This window comes from Argiope bruennichi, chromosome X1, assembly GCF_947563725.1.
Source record: "Argiope bruennichi chromosome X1, qqArgBrue1.1, whole genome shotgun sequence".
Lineage (NCBI taxonomy): Eukaryota > Metazoa > Arthropoda > Arachnida > Araneae > Araneidae > Argiope > Argiope bruennichi.
The window spans coordinates 71,394,955-71,411,982 of NC_079162.1; the positions used below are offsets into that span (position 1 = coordinate 71,394,955).

Here is a 17,028-nt window from a genome sequence, read left to right on the forward strand (position 1 = left end):
TCAGATTATTGCTCATATTTTGTGACGGGAAGCGATGTACAATTAGTATTAATTCACAAAGACTTATTTCGGTTCCAATGGTTTGAGAAAATCCTGAAAATTTGAGCCTGCCTAGTTAACAAGTATTAAAGTCAGATGGACCGACAGCTTTAGTACATTGAGACTGGTATGGGTAGAACGTTTATTCTAATAATTTTAATAATTATTTAGAATCATTTCAAATTGTTAGAAATTTCTCAGAACTTTGTAACTTTTAGTTTTTTTACCAGTATCGTAAATTATGGTAATTAGTAATTATAGCAATTACGATGAAAATTATGAATCATTTTTGCAACCATTTTTTCTTTTTCCTCAAAGACCTTAAAATTAAATTTAAAAAACATGACATGATTGGGCAGGGCTTTAAAAATCTGGACGCGCAGGAATCTAATTTTATTCATATTCAATATAAAAGCTTCCTTAAGGTATTGAAACTTATCATTCAATTTTTTAATGATTAAAAAACAGCATATACCACTTGACCATCAATATTCTAGGCAGGCATCAGCTTGTAAGGTGGTTAATGTAAGTATCCCTGTTAAGAGTTCGGCAGAATGAATAAAAAAATAGTTGAAAGGATGTAGACTTCAATATAATAATAAACACCGTTGTTAAAAGTCACAATAAATATGCAAATTTACTTGTGTGAATCATCTGTAATCACTATAGGTGAAAATTGCCTTTAATGTTTATTATATACTTCGCTGTTCATCAGCATGATTTACCATCCCTTATAGCTCGGTGGGTGGGTGTTTCTTTCTGAATACTGATAAGACTCAACTGGTTGTTGAAGATGATACTGGTGATTGTTGTTAGCAAAAGCGTGAAGTCCAAAAACGGATCCCAGTCTTAGGTGAAGTTAGGAGTTAATAGCGGCAAAAGGAAATAGCTGTTAATATATTTCTAATTTTTCATTATCAGAATTACTGTATATTTATGTTTGTATATCATCGAGAATCTTGTAATTTTTCGAATGGAATTAATATTTCGCAGCAACCAGTTGAAAAATCAATTAAAAGAAATATGGTTAGTGGACGCAATGTATTTTAGATCGGAGATGGAACATTTGGGAGTTGTATCCAAAAATTTCGATGGCATCCTTATTGATGTTCTTCTCCTTTTTTTTTCAGTACTTAATCAGATTTAATGTGTATTATTATCTCAATTATAGTTCACATTAAATCAAATGAAGCTATAGCAACTTCTTAAGGTAGCAATCTTCCTTTTGCTTCAGAGTATATTTGAATATGAATGTAGATGATATCGGATTGGAGAAGTAATTATAAACCAGAAATTAATGTCATCAATCAATAAACTATTTCTGCATTTTTATATTTTAGTTATATTATAAAACACACACACAAAAAAAAACGGCTTCAGAATTGTATAATAATTGTCAAGCAAAAAAAAAAAAAAAGTATTATGGTTTTGTTTTCAAAAAAAAAAAATTGATGATAATAATAATAATACCTTTTTTTATGAATTTATTCCTTTCAATTCTGAAGTATTAATGGCCTTCAAATTTTGCATAGTCTGTTAGGTGCATTTCTCCTGGTGTACATGAGGAGGAATGAGGTTTGTGGCATTGTAGCACTTCAAATTGCGTGTGTTTAAGAGCAATCAATACAAAGGTCGAAAAAAATGAGATAAAAAAGTGTCCATATCGACTAGAATATATTTATATTTACATGTCTCATTTTATTCAAATGATCTGAATCATAAACTTTGAATAATTATCCTATGAGCCCGAAGATAAGTCTGTGTGTGTAAATGTGCCTACGTGCATGTTTGTCTATCTGTATGGGTAGGAATTATTTTAATTGAATATTTTTAGAGACAACAGACATTAAAAGCCTCGTGATTGAAGAAAACAAAGGATTTTGTCATTATTAATGCTTCATTACTACTTATAACGCGAAATATTCTTTAACAAGACTTCCTGCCAATTTTTTAAAAAAACTAAAATCTTCTGGATTCTGTCATCTCTAAATACAATGTCAGAAATAATTTATGAATAGACTAGATGTTGTTAATTTAAGGAATAAATCTGTACATTTTGTTTTAATAGATGCCACAGAGAGTATTTACACATTTTTAGAATGATTTCGGGATCGTTTAATCAATGTTTAAAATATAAAGGCTATTTCTGTAATAAAAAAAAATGATTTGATAATATTTTCCTGGACTATAAATCTACGTTGTCATTTCCATGGTAGAAGAAATTTCATTCCTCTTCTACTACTTTCTAGAATCAATCAATCAATCGTGGTGAGTTTATACTTAGAAAAGTCTCTTTTCAATAGACCAAAGGGATGGTAGTCCGTTGTTAAAATGTAGAGGACTACGCAGGAATATGATGAAAAGGTACATATGAAATACCTGCGTTAATCTTCATTTATTTTTCTAGGAATGCAGTGGTACTTTTCGAAATATGACTTGTAGCTTTTTCTTGATCAAGCTTCACTCTTTGAGTCATTGGATGGAACTTCTTATGTAAATATCAGACATAGAATTTTCTCTTGAAAATACGTATAGTTGATTTTAGGATTTTTTCCTCCACTCTCCCTATTTTTAATATTCCATTGTTGGAAAACCCAGCGACAATCATTAACTCATTATTGGAACTTTCATTGCATTGACGGAACCAGATTTGCTTCCATTTTTCTCTTTGTTTTCAACAGTGAATAGACCTATTTTTGCTACTGTCATTCAGGTGCTTCATCAAGAGTTTTCATACAAGGTTCTACAATTTCAGGATGAATTTCGGATTTTTCGGCACTATGACTGAACAGGCAATATCATCGACTATCTTCAGAAGTTTAAAATCTGTTATGAAAAAAATGAATATATGAGTTTTTTAATTGAAAGCCTCCTATATTTATGCTACCTTATTTATTTGACAAATGATTTTATTTCTAAAAAACACTATTCAATTCAAATTTGAGTAAGATAGAATTAAAAAATAAGAAATATTTATGGCCAAATATAAACACCAAAAGTTGATTACACAGTTACTTGAAAGTATTAAAAACTTAAAATTTAGTGGATTTATTGCATTTTAGGATTCTTTTACAATTACAATCACAAGATTAACTATTTTTACTATTAAGATTTGAAGGGAAAAAAAAACCCGAAAACGTTAACAGTTTGTTTCTTTATCATCGTCTACGGAAACAAGGAACTGAAATCTTTCATTCCGTTAATAAAAAGCAAGACTTCGAGACAATCTAAAATGTACAAGACTAAACAGCATGTTTTATGTGCGCGCATTCTTCCCTTGCTAACTGAATATCCATATTAAGTAATTGCATGCATAATTAATTGATAAGGATTCTATGAGAGCCAATCAATGAACTATAAAAATTTTTATTTTTCAAAAATATTTCTGAATTTCAGCGTATTTTCCTTGCAGATTGAAAATGTATATGTAATTCCATGGTAAAGCATAAGTAAGCTATATACTTCGGTTTTTTTTAAATGTTTCTGTAGTTCAGAATTTTGTAAAAAACTTAATTACCGTTTTGCTAGGTGAATGTAGGCTTTCATAAACCTTTTCAATTATATTTTACAGAATTGTTTCCTGAATTGCTTTCTTCTAATAAATTCTTGTCATAGTCGTGATCAGAGAATCATGAATTCGGTCTCTTTAAAAAGGCGTGTAATGGGGATATATCAAATCTGATCTTAGCTATAAAATCTCGATGCTAGTGTATCGAGTGAGCTAGCATCAGGAAAAGAGCTATTCTAATTATCTAACCACGATTTAAAATTACGAGCTCAGTCCTTTGTTATCAGATTGAAAGTGGGGCATTCAGGCAGCAAATAAGATCAATTCGTTTTTATTGTAGTATGATAGACATCAGTAGTAGATTATGGAAAGAAAGTAGTAAACTGAAAATTGATTGTAAAATTGTAGATTACAGTTAAAATAAATTGCAACCTAATTTTTTTTTCTTTCCTTTTTTCCTCCTCTTTCATAACGAATTCTATTTTTTTTTTTTTTTTTTTTAATTCGATGTTCGCTTTGAAGAATGTCACTCTGATGAATCAATTATTGAGTCATGCCATATGTATGTGAAAGTTTTTCTACTCACTAAAGGTTGATTGTGAATGTCAGTTATTGATAAGAACAAGTTTTCAGTGTGTAAATATTAAATATTTCAAATATGTCTTATTGCATAACAGCTTATTATGAAAAGATATCGAGTAATTGAACACAGATAATTCAGAAAACTTTCTATACAATGTGAAAAATCCTTTTCCTTCCCTTTATTCACTGTTAAAATAAACTCTCTTCAATTTCCTTTATTTTGAATATCTCTATTCAGCCGTCTGGTTCGATCAGTATAGTATTTCAGTAAATGACGAAAGTAGCCTTGTCCTGAAGTTATAAAATCTGGTGACACTAGTTTTCTCTCTTGCTATAATTGGACCTGTGCTTTTGAGCGCCATTTTTTCTTTGACGAAACAAAGTATTAATGTATATAGTAATACAACTCTTAAAAAAATTGACAGTAAAATAGACATGAATCTCCATGTTTTGGTGATTCATGACTGCACCTGAGTTGGAAAAAACATGTTTGGAATTTTATTTGCCTGTCTGCCTACATAATATTTTAATAACAGGATGAACTGGACAAATGAAATTTAGTGTGTCGTTTTTGCTTCAAAATGGCAGATCTCTATCAAATTTTGAAGGAAATTCATCTAAGGAGAGTATGTATCTTCTTCTGTCTGCATGTTAAAACAATAACTCAAAAGAGAGAGAGAGAGAGAGAGAGAAATTGACCATATTATGAATGCGTAAACTTTTTAAGGAGGAACTGAAAGTTGTTATTATTTTAGCGGATCAGTGGAATGTGTTATCTAATTTGATAAAAACTAAAAAAAATATTTTTAAATTTATTATGGATGAATATAATTTATTATACAATTATATAAGAACTAAAGAAATATTATAAAAAAAATTTAACACTAATGCGATGAATGAAGATGTGAATGGATTTCTAAAAGCTCCTCGTAATCTGGTTCGATCCGGGACATATTATAGTATATTATAGCTTTATTTTAACTTATTATACAATTATTTTAGAATATGTGATGGGCCCTATAGAACTTCTAAGCGAAATGAAATTGTCCCGTCAATGATGTTGAAATTTGGTATATGGTTTCGTCTCCAAAATTCTAGATTGAAATCAAGTTTTTTACAAATCTGTCGAGAAATTCATTGTATATCTAATCTTGTGTATTTAATTCCGGTAACTGAGAGACCCAGGAATATGAATTTTAGTTTGCGATCCTAACATTAAAAATGTTAGACCTTTGTCAAATTTTGAATCCAGTCGACCAAAGGAAGAGGTAAAAAAAATAATCTTATCTTCGCTATACGAAGTTAAACAAAAAACACAACATTTTGTGGAACTAAAAAAATAAAAAAAGTCGGGGAGCGAACATTCGTGATGGTGTAACAATAACTTCGTTCATGAGATATACATAACCTTAATTCATTTCATATGACTGGATTTCTAAAGATGGAAATTAATTCACTTCTACGATAAGATCAATATATCTTAAAGCCTGGTATTTCTGCTTTTTTCTTCCGGCAATATTACATACTAATATAATGGACTAACGGTAATCCGACCCTACACAAATTCACCTTTCATATAATCTGGAAATTTTCAGTTCTTATTTTCAACAGGGCGAAGGGGGAGCGTTAAAAGGATTTAAATTATGCATGTCAGTGTCCTTATGTGCTATAAACAATGGACTGCTACTCATGTTTTGTAATTTTCTGAATATGAAACATAATTTTCTATATAATATTGCATACATACTGAGTGATATTTCGTACAATAAAATAGTTCTTATATTTAAAATGCATTTTTCCCCCTTAATAAACCTCTATTAATGCGGCACTATCGTAAATCCGACATTCCACTGGTCTCATATTTGTCAGAATGTTGAAAATCTACTGTATTTTTTAGAATTTATAAGTATAAAAATTAGTTTCAGTGATTCTACTTCGGATTCATTATCCCTATGTATAATAGAATATACTCAAAGGTAATAGTAAAGAACTAAAAGCACCCATCTTTTGAAGTGCATATTATCTCAATACTCTTGCTTTATTCTGGCATTTTGTCGACACACAGAGGCGCGTGGCATTCGTGATACTATTATTTGCTATCTCTGATATCGATTAGATTTTAGAAATCAAACGAATTAATGAACATTCCTTTGGCTAAAGTAATCGAGTGTTACAGCATTACCTATAAGCTCTAATGTAAGTTTTTTAAATTTTGCAATGATTAAAATAATACTTCTCTTTTCTTCTGAATGTTGTTTACTTTAGTATGCAATTTACAATCATAAAAATTCTTTCTTGATTTAAAGAATTCGGATTCTTGATTCTAATATATGATTACATAAAGAAAATTGTTATGAAATTAGATCGATTCTCAGATTAACATATGTTTTGCTACTGTATCACGGAAATCTACGCTTTGCTTCATAAAAAAATTGATGGAATTCTGCATTCAAATATAAATTAGAAATTTTATTAATTATAAAAACTGAAAGATACTATTTTCAACTGCTGGCATAAATAATTTAATTCGGATGTTTGCATTAAAGATATGGATGTAATTTTGATTCTAGCTAGATTAAGCGTCTGAATAAATTATTAATTATGGCATTTTGTTAATAATTTCAATTTTGTACGAAAGTATAAATCACAACTTTAAAAACAATAAGCTCAAAGATTTTGCTTTTCTCTTATATTGTTGATTATAAAAGCATCAATATACACTATATATTATTATTATTGATATTTGAAATCTCAAAATGTTTTATTTATTATATAATTAGTTTTTCAAAAACTAATTATAAAAAAATTATTTCTTTTCAGGAAATTTCCAATGGCACGTTGTCTTTTACTAAGGTAAGTTCTTTCATTTATTTTTAACTTCTGAAAAGAAGCAGCGGAGGAAAACAAAATCATTTTTTAAATAAAGGAAAAATTTTAATTTATTTCTGCTTGGGCGTTTCGACTCATTTCAATTGCTTTTATTATTTTACATTGCCTACGCATCATTCTTTCAAGGCTATTATTAAACAGCTGAAATATTCCATTTACCTTAGTTGTTTGGAGAAAGGCTTTCTTTGTAACTGAAATCCTTGTTTTATGTTTTTTTTTTCTTTATAATTCGCACAATCTCTTAATTATTTTAATCCATGAAAAAGTTTGAGATAACTTATGCCATTCATTTAAAGAAACCCCAAACCAAATTTTTCTTTTAAAGTGTTCCTTTACTGTTTTATTTTTATATTTCATTCCTTTGCTTTTTTAAAAATTCTTCTCTCTTTTTACTTCTAAGAGAGATTTTCAATTACAGTTTGTTTTTGAAACTTTTTCCAACATATAGTATGTTAAGTACGGGTTAAACGGAAGATCGATTTTTGAAGTTCTGTTGAAACTTCTGCGGAAAACAAAAAATAATTTTGAGAATCATTTTGGTTCCACACAATTGACTCTAATAATTTCCCTTTCAATGCATGCAAAGCTTGAGCTAAAAGACCTGATACTGTGCTATTGTGCTTGATGTTTTGATATTAGCTTCTAAGAAAAGAAAAGAAAAAAAGAAAAAACTTCCGAAATTTTAAGGAGTTTATAAACAAGGTTTCAAATCATGCAGTTCTAATAAACAACGTAAATTGGTTCACGCACGAAATGTTTTATAATAATATTTGTAATATCCTAAGCTGTAAAAGAGATTCAATAGATTACTTTTAGAAATTTATTTTGTATAAAAATCCAGATATCGGAAATAATTACTTGTTCTGGCGAAAATACTGCTGTTTAAGAGCTTTTATCATCTGAACGCATTGTTTAACTTATGTTTTACCAGATGTCTCAACTCTTAACGGATTCCATGAAAACAACTGTTATATTATTTCTCAGCTTATCATGGAATCGTTTGTCATCTGACTAAAAACAAGTTATTTTTAACTGACGAAAAAGTTTTAAAATTGAAGTATTCATCTTTCTTTCTGTGTTATTATCAGTCATTGCGAACCATATTATTAGCTAAAACTTAATTCTTTTAAATTAATATTCTAAAAAATATGAATAACAAGCTATTGTAAAATATATCGATAAATAAAAATTAAATATCCATTTATTAGTTTTATTTAATCTCAATAGAAAAAGTCTAATAATTCTAAAACAATATTATGTTTTCAAAACCTATTATAATAAATTCTTCATCATTTAAAGCTGTTTGAATTTAGTAATTTAAAAACGTTTCAATTAACAGTGATATTAAAAATATTTTTAGCGGTAGAATAGTTAAAAAGGTTTCGTTTTCTATAAAATACTCTCAAGCTGGCTGATTTTGTCAGGAAATGTTATGGAAAAATTCCTCTCTCTATCTACATTGAATTTCAAAATTCAGGAGTTGTTAAATTTTTATTAAAATTATATATAAAAATAACATATAAAGTGAGAATAATTGTCACAGTAAAATTAAAAAAGAATTCTTATTCATAAAATCTTTTCATTCTACTATATTCCCGAAAATATTACAAAACTTTGTTTTCTAATTTTAATCCATTATGAATCGTAGATTTTTCCACATCATGTAAGAATTGAAATGATCTATATGACAACCATTATGCATCTTTCTCATATAAAGTTTAGGAATTTTAATCTATAATTGATATCTATCCAAAGATCAATATTGACCTAGTGAATGACCAAGTACCATTTTATGAACTAAACGAAAAATCTCCGTGAGTTACATATATGATCGATTGCAATGGCTAACTCGGCAAATGTCAATCCGAAGTTGTCAAACTTTTGGATATTTTTCATTTAACCAAAAGTTTCTGAAACTTGTCGTGTGGAATTAATTACAAGCAGAAAAATATTCTTCTAGAAGCGAATTGCAGCATGTTTGAGCTTCGAATTTTCTTTTGGCGCCCTGTTGAAATTTACGTTTTTGCGCTAACGCTTTTACTTTTTTTGCATTTTTTTTATAATATTACTGGATTCTGACCTAACAATAAAACAATATGTTTCGCGCTCATTGTTTTATTTAAATCTAGATAAATCAAAACATTTAATTTGATTCAGATTTTAAAATTTTGGCTATTTTAAAAATATTTCTTTATTCAGAATGAGAATTAATGAAAATAATTGTAAGTCTTAGTTTTATACTTTCAGCAGATAAATCTATTCATATCAAATGCAATTATTGAATTTATTTAAGTTAGCAATTAAATAAAGCAAATTCAAAGAAGAAGATAATAAATTATTAAATGACGAAGAAGCAAAGGAATATTTGCGAAATAAACGAACGATGGAAAGAACGTAAATGAATTAGAATTAGACAGAATTAAAAGAAAATTACTGTTCATTTATATATTGATTTATATTAATACTTAGAACTTACTGCTACTGCAAATAAAACCAGTTTAAAAAAGCACTTTTATTAATGTACTAAAATACATATTTTTTATTTTAATTTTTTTTCTATTTTTTAGGTTTTAATTCCTTATTATTAACATTATAGAATCTTTAAATCAATTTTTCTCAAATTCGCTGTCAGTTGGTGAAACCCATATAGATTAAAATTATTTAAATTAATTGGTTGAATGAAAAGAAAGTCCTGGAAATATAAAAATAGTGTATTGTGGGTGAGAATATACAAATATACAAAGCAAGATACAAACAGATCAAAAAGTGAATGACAAACGATCGCAAAATTATCCATCTTTACAAACATGAAACAAATCAAGTTGAATAAAAATATGTAGAAAAGGAAAAATTAATAATACATAGGAAATTAAAACTGAAATACAGCTTTAAATTGAATTTAAAATTTGTGAAGTAGTCTAATTAAACTTGTCTTTGTTATACATGAATGTATTTTTGAGATGTATGAAAAGACATGTAAATAAAATAAATGAATATTTCAAATACTGACTTATCTTTCTTTAAAATTATCATATAATTGCTACTAAAATTGAAATTTCGATTGTAGCTGCTATTGAATAACCATATATATTTTAGCTTTTACATAATTTATAATATATTAAAAATTAATAAAACGACAATTATAACTGGCAATAAAATATTTCTGAAGTTCTGTGCGTTTTCCTTTTTACTATCAATTTTACTTCTACAACTACCCCTGATAAAAATGATTTGTTTACCTTAATATTCTATTCTGAATTTGAGCAATTGCTTGGAAAATTATTTGAAGAATTATTCAAAATCCCATTATTGTAATTCTTTCAGTTCTTGTACATTTATTCGGAGCCAAATATGAAATAATCAGGATCATAAATCGCATTGTTAGAAGTTTCACTATCTACAAACAAAAATATAAATTGCTCGATAATGTTTCATGGGAATGTAAACGAAAGATTAAATCTTTCGATAACACGCAAACTCTTGTTTCAAGCTTTCATTTAAAAGAAAGAAAGAGTCCCTTACAACGCTGTAGTTTTTACAAATTCAAGTACTAGTACAATCTTTTACATGTAATCAAAGATTTATCATTTAAAAAAAATTATTATTATTTGCCATTTATGTCTAATTTCCCCACAATTTTTCAGAGAGCAAAATGGGTTTGAAAGATTAAAAATTTCATTTTAGGATTTGCATTTAAAGTAGCGAGCTAAAAAGGATGGATACATATGATTCTATCACTGATCACAATATCATCGATTTTCTACACATCTCGGAAAAATCGTATTCTGTTTTCATTCTGAATTGCATCTAAATGTTTTAAAACTATTTTGGGTTGCAGGATATTTGAAAACAATGTTATTTAAGAGTTTTTGATATGGTTTTCAAACTTACCTTGCTTCGCATCTTCAGTTTTAACTTTCAAGCTGTGTTCTTAATGGGGAAATCGAAGATGTCGAAAATACATTTTCCCGCCATCAGCATTCCGAAGCTGAAGTTGAAAAATCGAAAAGTGAGCCACACAAAGAAATGACTGTCATCAGAATTGCAAAATAAGGTAGCAGCTGCTTTTGCATTTTCAGTTTCAGTACCGTCTTTGGGCGACCGTGTTCTAAAATTTGCGCGACATGGAAAGGGACAAAAAAACAATTCATAATAAGAACTTTTTTTAGCTATTTCATTTTACTGTTTTTTAAACGATTGCAAGTATCAAGCATCACCAATAACAAAAAACAAAATGCTTTAAATGTCGGATCTTCGAATATCGAAAAGTCTTAAAAAATTTCAAAGTTTTGTATAAAATTTTTTAAAGTTTTACCATTTCTTTCCTCTTTAAGGTTGCCTTTCTTCTTATTTTTTTATAGTATTCGATCTCTTGTTTAGAATTTTAAAACAAGAACTTATTTATTTATTTTTTCTCCTTAAGAAATGTCACATAAAAACATTGCTTTCAACTCAATAATAAAAGGTGTTTTTTTTGTCGAATTTGTTTGCTGATATTATTAATTTGCTTTTCATACCTAGTATCTTTTAAGATTAAATTAATAGAATAGCTTTATTTCGAATAATATTTCATACTAATTTGAACGTTTTTGTTGTTGTTGTTGTAGAGGTATAGAGTAATTTTTTTGAACAAAATAATCTATTGATAGTGTATTGAGGTGTTATATTTTTATATTCGAACAGTGTATAAAAGATTTTTTTAACTAAACATACGACATTTAGTGCTATTGCGAGGACTTTTTTAAACACATCCATTCAAAATAATAGTTTTAATAACTTTCTGGTTATACTAGTTATTCATTTCAACAATATCAGTTTACGCTTCCATTAGAATGAAAAGTGTGTGAAAAATGTCACAATAATAGCCTAGTTTGTTTGTTTGTTTTTTTAATTATAAAGCTTAAGATATATTTGGGTGAAATTTATTATTAATTTTCTTCTTGCTTTCATTTAAATTATTATTTTTACATTAAAAGCAAGTTTAGGAAATGTTGGATTCAGTTAAAATATAAATTTAAATTTGATGTTATTTATTTATTATAAATAACATCAAATATTTAGATATTTTTATTGTGTTATTAAACCTTTTGTCGCTAAAATAAAGAACACTTATTTTTCCTCATAAATTATCCTAAATTATGCAAAGAATTCAATTAATTTTTTCAAGTTTCAGAGCTGCTCAAAATTTATTAGAATTTGTTCATATTTTTTAATTAATCCAAATGCAAATCCTTAAATATCTCAATGTATGAATATTAGAACTTATACCACTTTCAAAAACAATTGCTCAAGCAAAAATAAGCTGCTTTGCTTATAGATATCTTTCATTCTTTGCATAATGGAAGGATGCTTCGATATTGTAATGTCTTTTCCTTAAATCCCTTTTTTCCCTTGTGATTTCTTAATGTAAGGAAAAGATGACTTATATCACACTGACGTTTATTCCTTCTTGTTTACGTATTTGGATTTTAACTCTATTCAGCATTGTGAATTCAAGATCAACAAGTTGCTCATTAAAGAGCTAATTAATTTCAGAGTTCTAATTTAGCAACAATTAACGCGTCTTAATTGCTACCAAAGAATTTTTATTTTAATACAGAAGGATTCATTTCTCATCTTCCTGGCGCACTTCAATGTTTTATTTTGCATTTCCTGTATGTTCAGAAATGCAGAAAGAATGAAAATTTGAAGAAACTATTTAATGCATTTCAGAATCATATCTATGAATGCCAGATATTTAAAAGCTTTCATTTCAGCATGCGTCTTCAGTTTATCCAATAAATTTGAAAAGAATGAAATGTAAAGTATTTATTTTCCTTGAGATTAATAATAGGTTTTTGAAAGAAACATTTTTAATAAAGGAAGTTAAGAAAAATATTTCCTTGATATTTTTAATAGAATGGTTTATTCAATATTAAGAGCCATTCATTCGCAATTGGAATAGTGAATTCAAAGATGTGATAGTCTGATATATATATATATTTTAAATAAATCAAACTATTCGAAAAATACTTGAATTTTCAATTTCTAAATGAAGAAATTTAGGAAGAAATACGTGCAGCTTCTATTTAAATTTTTTAGATATATGTTAATAGAAGCTTAAATTATTTTTAGGCAAAGATAGTTTAACATGTATGTCAGTTTTCATGAAAGATTAACATTATTCAAAGATTATAAAGCTTTGAAATAGAAATTTTATATGAAAATTAGAAATTCTGGAAGCGATCTAACATCGTTTGACATTTTAAATTCGGCTACTGTTTCCGAAATGTTAATACATGTGTTCATTGCCTTTGAAGCTTTGTTATGGCTATCTTTGAATTTTATTCTCTTAATTCAAAAGTTATTACTTGGAATTTTCATTTCGCCGAAAATCCATCTCTAAGTTTACATAAAGGAAACAAAATGTACTGCAGCTTGTGTGATTCGAAAGTCTTAAGATTAGGGCTTGCCAATTTAAAATTATCAAATCCATAGATTGTATTTTTTTGAATTTTTAAAACATGCTGTATTCCTATAAATCAACAAAAGCTAGTGACTGTTTTAAAGTATAAATTATTAAATGTGGAAATGTTAGTAATCTGGCTTACAAATGTGCATTGCGGTATCCTGAAAGCCACGAATTCCTCAAAAGGGCGCAAAGAGGTATTGCATAGTTTAGAAAAGCTTTTTTAAAATTCATAGGATTTTTATTTCATTTTCTTCTTCTTATATATGAATATTTGGATTGTCAGCAGTTAGTATCATAAAATAAAAGTATCAAGCAAACATCGATATGGAAAAGGGAATGAAAGTAATTATGTCTAGTTTAATTCCATGGTTTGAGAAAATATATGTTGTTTATTCATCTTACTGAATTCGAATTTATCTATCTTATATCTGAGTTTGTTAATAAATTTTTATGAAGTCTAAAATATATTTTGTTTATTTTTACTTTACATATATAAAAACTGTCGACTATTTTGAAAAAAAGAAAGCACAATGGAATTTTACATTGGATGCAGTGTAGAAATTTGAATTTAGCAAGGGTGTCATGAATCGAAAAAATCTGTGAGTTAATATCTGAATTATATAAATAAATAAGTAAAATCTTGTCCCAAATTACAGATTTATCTCCTTACAATTCATAACAAACAGATTTCCCTTCAGTCTAGAAATGAAAATATTAAATTATTAATAATGGCTATAATTATTTTCGTGATTTGAAAAATTTATAAGGATTTCTTTACAAATCATTTTTTAAAATGAAACCTGGGTAATGGGACAGTTTCCTTCGATACATTTAATTTATGGATATCAAATTCAAAAAATAATGTGTCAGTCTTTTCTTAAAACATCATATTTAGTTTTGCCGTATAAACTAAATAGTTATTGGTAAGGACTATTTAAGAAAGGGACTAATTCCTGTTTTCTTGACCAGTCGCCATTGTATTGTCTATGATCTTAAAAAAACATCCGTGAGTCGCCTTAAGTATTTTAACTTCTTCTTAACAAACACACATGATATGATTCACAGATACAAACATAAAAATAGATTCATATGTATAACTCTAAAATAAGCATCGACAAATAATCTGAAAAACATGCTGCGTATAGTCACAAAGGGGTATGCCAGTAGCATTCTATGTCAATCACTCTCTTGCTCCACCGAGTTGAATTGTTCCTCAATCACTACAGTATATAACTTTCCCAGTTTTTATATCATTCATTAATGAAAGGTAGTTTTAAAGTGCCTCTGTTAATTATATTACAAACTAAATTTTATTGTTTCGTATAAAACATGAGTGCTTCCACCCTGTTTTTCTTTCCTACTGTACTGAATGTTTCTTGCATACCTAGGAATGTCCAGCATGTATTCCCAGATATACAAAAGTTACCATGTGAGAAACATTGTTTCAGATGTTATTGTTATTTACTTTGACACTGAGAGATTTAAAAAATCTTTACGTTTTGATTTGAGGTCTCTTTTGCAGAAAATTTTAGTGCTACAATAAATAAATAAATAAACAAACGATCCTAGAAAAACATTAATTTTATTTTCAGAAAATTTTAGTTCCACAATAAATAAATGGGCCCTAGGGAGACATTTAATTATATAATTTTTCAGATTTATGAAAAAATGATTTATAAAATGTTGTAACATTGGAAAAGCAAGAAGGTTTTGTAATACTTTGAACTTTCACATGAAACTGTTTAAAGAAATAATATTACAGTCAATTAGTTTCTTCATTTTCTATTTAACATTATATAAAATGCACTGAAGAGCAAAGAAAATTTTAAGTTTCAGAATTGACTCCCCCCCCCTCCCGATTTCTGATATTAATGTTGGTTCCAAAAGAAAGATTAACGACTGAAATTCTTTTTGTTGGAAATTTATTTAAGTAATACTCAACATGAAGAACTAAACTTCACGAAAACAAATAATTGAAAATGAATGAATTCACCATAGCTTTTAAGATAAAAATCGAAGAAGGCTTGAAAATTCGAATTAACGGAATTGAAGTTATCGTATGTAGTTTCAAGATCATATCTCGGAAGAGAGCGCATACAGAAAATGTATTGGAAAAACATTATATTAATGAAAACTGTACAGAATAAACTGATAATTTTTCTGAAAATTAAAGCATAAAGCAAAAAGATTCAAATTATTGGAGTTTGGATTATTGAATTTGCTTTTCGAATGTATATCTCAAAGGGGTCACAGTGAAAAAAGGCATTAAAAGCACAATTTTAGTAAAAACTCCACATAACACTATAGAATTTGACGTGCTTGACTCCCTTACCATCCACGCATGCTATCACATTAAAATAGATCCCTGAAAAGTAAGGTCTGAATATCGAATTAATATTCAAACCACGGTGAACTTAAATAATCCTTTATATTACTATTTCAAGATATAAATGCTATTCTAAAGGAAATTTAACAATGCAGAAAAACGGCTTTCTGCGTCCTATTCGTCGCTGATTAAAAATTACTGGAGGAAACTTCCGATCATGAAATTATAATGAAGTAGTGAATTATAGTGAAATTAAAAATATTGGAATTCATTAAATAAAAAATAATCAATGCTCTATATGATTTTTGACTCTGACTGAATATGATTTTTTATTTGATTGATTGAAATTATTTAAAAAAAACTAAATATTTTATTAAATTACGAAAAAGGTTCTTTTAGGAAATCATCGGTCGATATGTTAATTTTGTTAATGAGACTTATTCATTATAAAGAAATATTCCTTTCAAAATTTCTTCTAATAATCTTAACTGCAAATAAAGGCTTTCTTGGCTAAGCTACTAGAATATGGCAGATTTAGTCCAGAATTTTTATTTAAGGTAGAATTTCAGTTCTATGCTAAAGAAAAGTAAGTACAATATTAAAACTTTTTTTTCTAGGTGTCCTGACTGCTGATCAGCCGTATGCCTTCAGATTTCTGCGTTTTCCATTTTAGGTAAGTAATTTCAAAATATGTATATATGCCAACAGCAGTGTAAAAAAACCGCCCTTATTCTTATGGCATCTTTCATTCATTATGCAGCAGGAATAATTGCTGCAGATTATTAACTGATTTCTTAAAATTGGATGATTAATCGAATACAAATGACTTCAAAATATGGAATATGTTAATTGCAGATGGCAATGAACAGTTTCAAAAGTTGTATAATTTAAATATGTTGATTGAATTCCGTTGCTGAGTGTATTCCAAAAATTTTAAGATTTACAATGCAACTTGAACAATAGAAAGATTGCTGTGAATATTTTCATCGTGCCTTTATTTTTTTTCTTTGTTTCTTTTAAACTAAATTGCTTTTAGTTCTTGTGACTCTGATGGCTGAAAACTGTTATGCATGCATGCTTGCTTATGTGTATGTATTTAATTAATTTTTTAAATTCTTATTCAAATGAACTAGTTATAAGAAAATTAACATGGAAATAAAGAATTCAAAAGAATCGATTAGTTCAGCATTTTTGAAGGCAAGGCCAGATGTGAAAGTTTCATAAAACTTGCCA

General features: G+C 27.8%; 1 protein-coding gene and 1 long non-coding RNA gene across 2 annotated transcripts in view; one reads left to right on the forward strand and one right to left on the reverse strand.

The window, feature by feature from the left end:
• Positions 1-17,028, forward strand: part of LOC129958595 (latrophilin Cirl-like) — a 91,396-nt gene that overhangs the window by 49,751 nt on the left and 24,617 nt on the right. The window contains exons 2-3 of the mRNA XM_056071181.1: positions 6,950-6,982; positions 16,413-16,468. The gene's annotated coding sequence lies outside the window, so the exon portion shown is untranslated. The remainder of the gene's footprint in view (positions 1-6,949; positions 6,983-16,412; positions 16,469-17,028) is intronic.
• LOC129958596 (uncharacterized) lies at positions 2,082-11,046 on the reverse strand. The gene is made up of 2 exons (XR_008783255.1): positions 10,910-11,046; positions 2,082-2,865 (listed from the first exon to the last, which is right to left on the reverse strand). It is a non-coding gene; the product is annotated as an uncharacterized LOC129958596 (long non-coding RNA).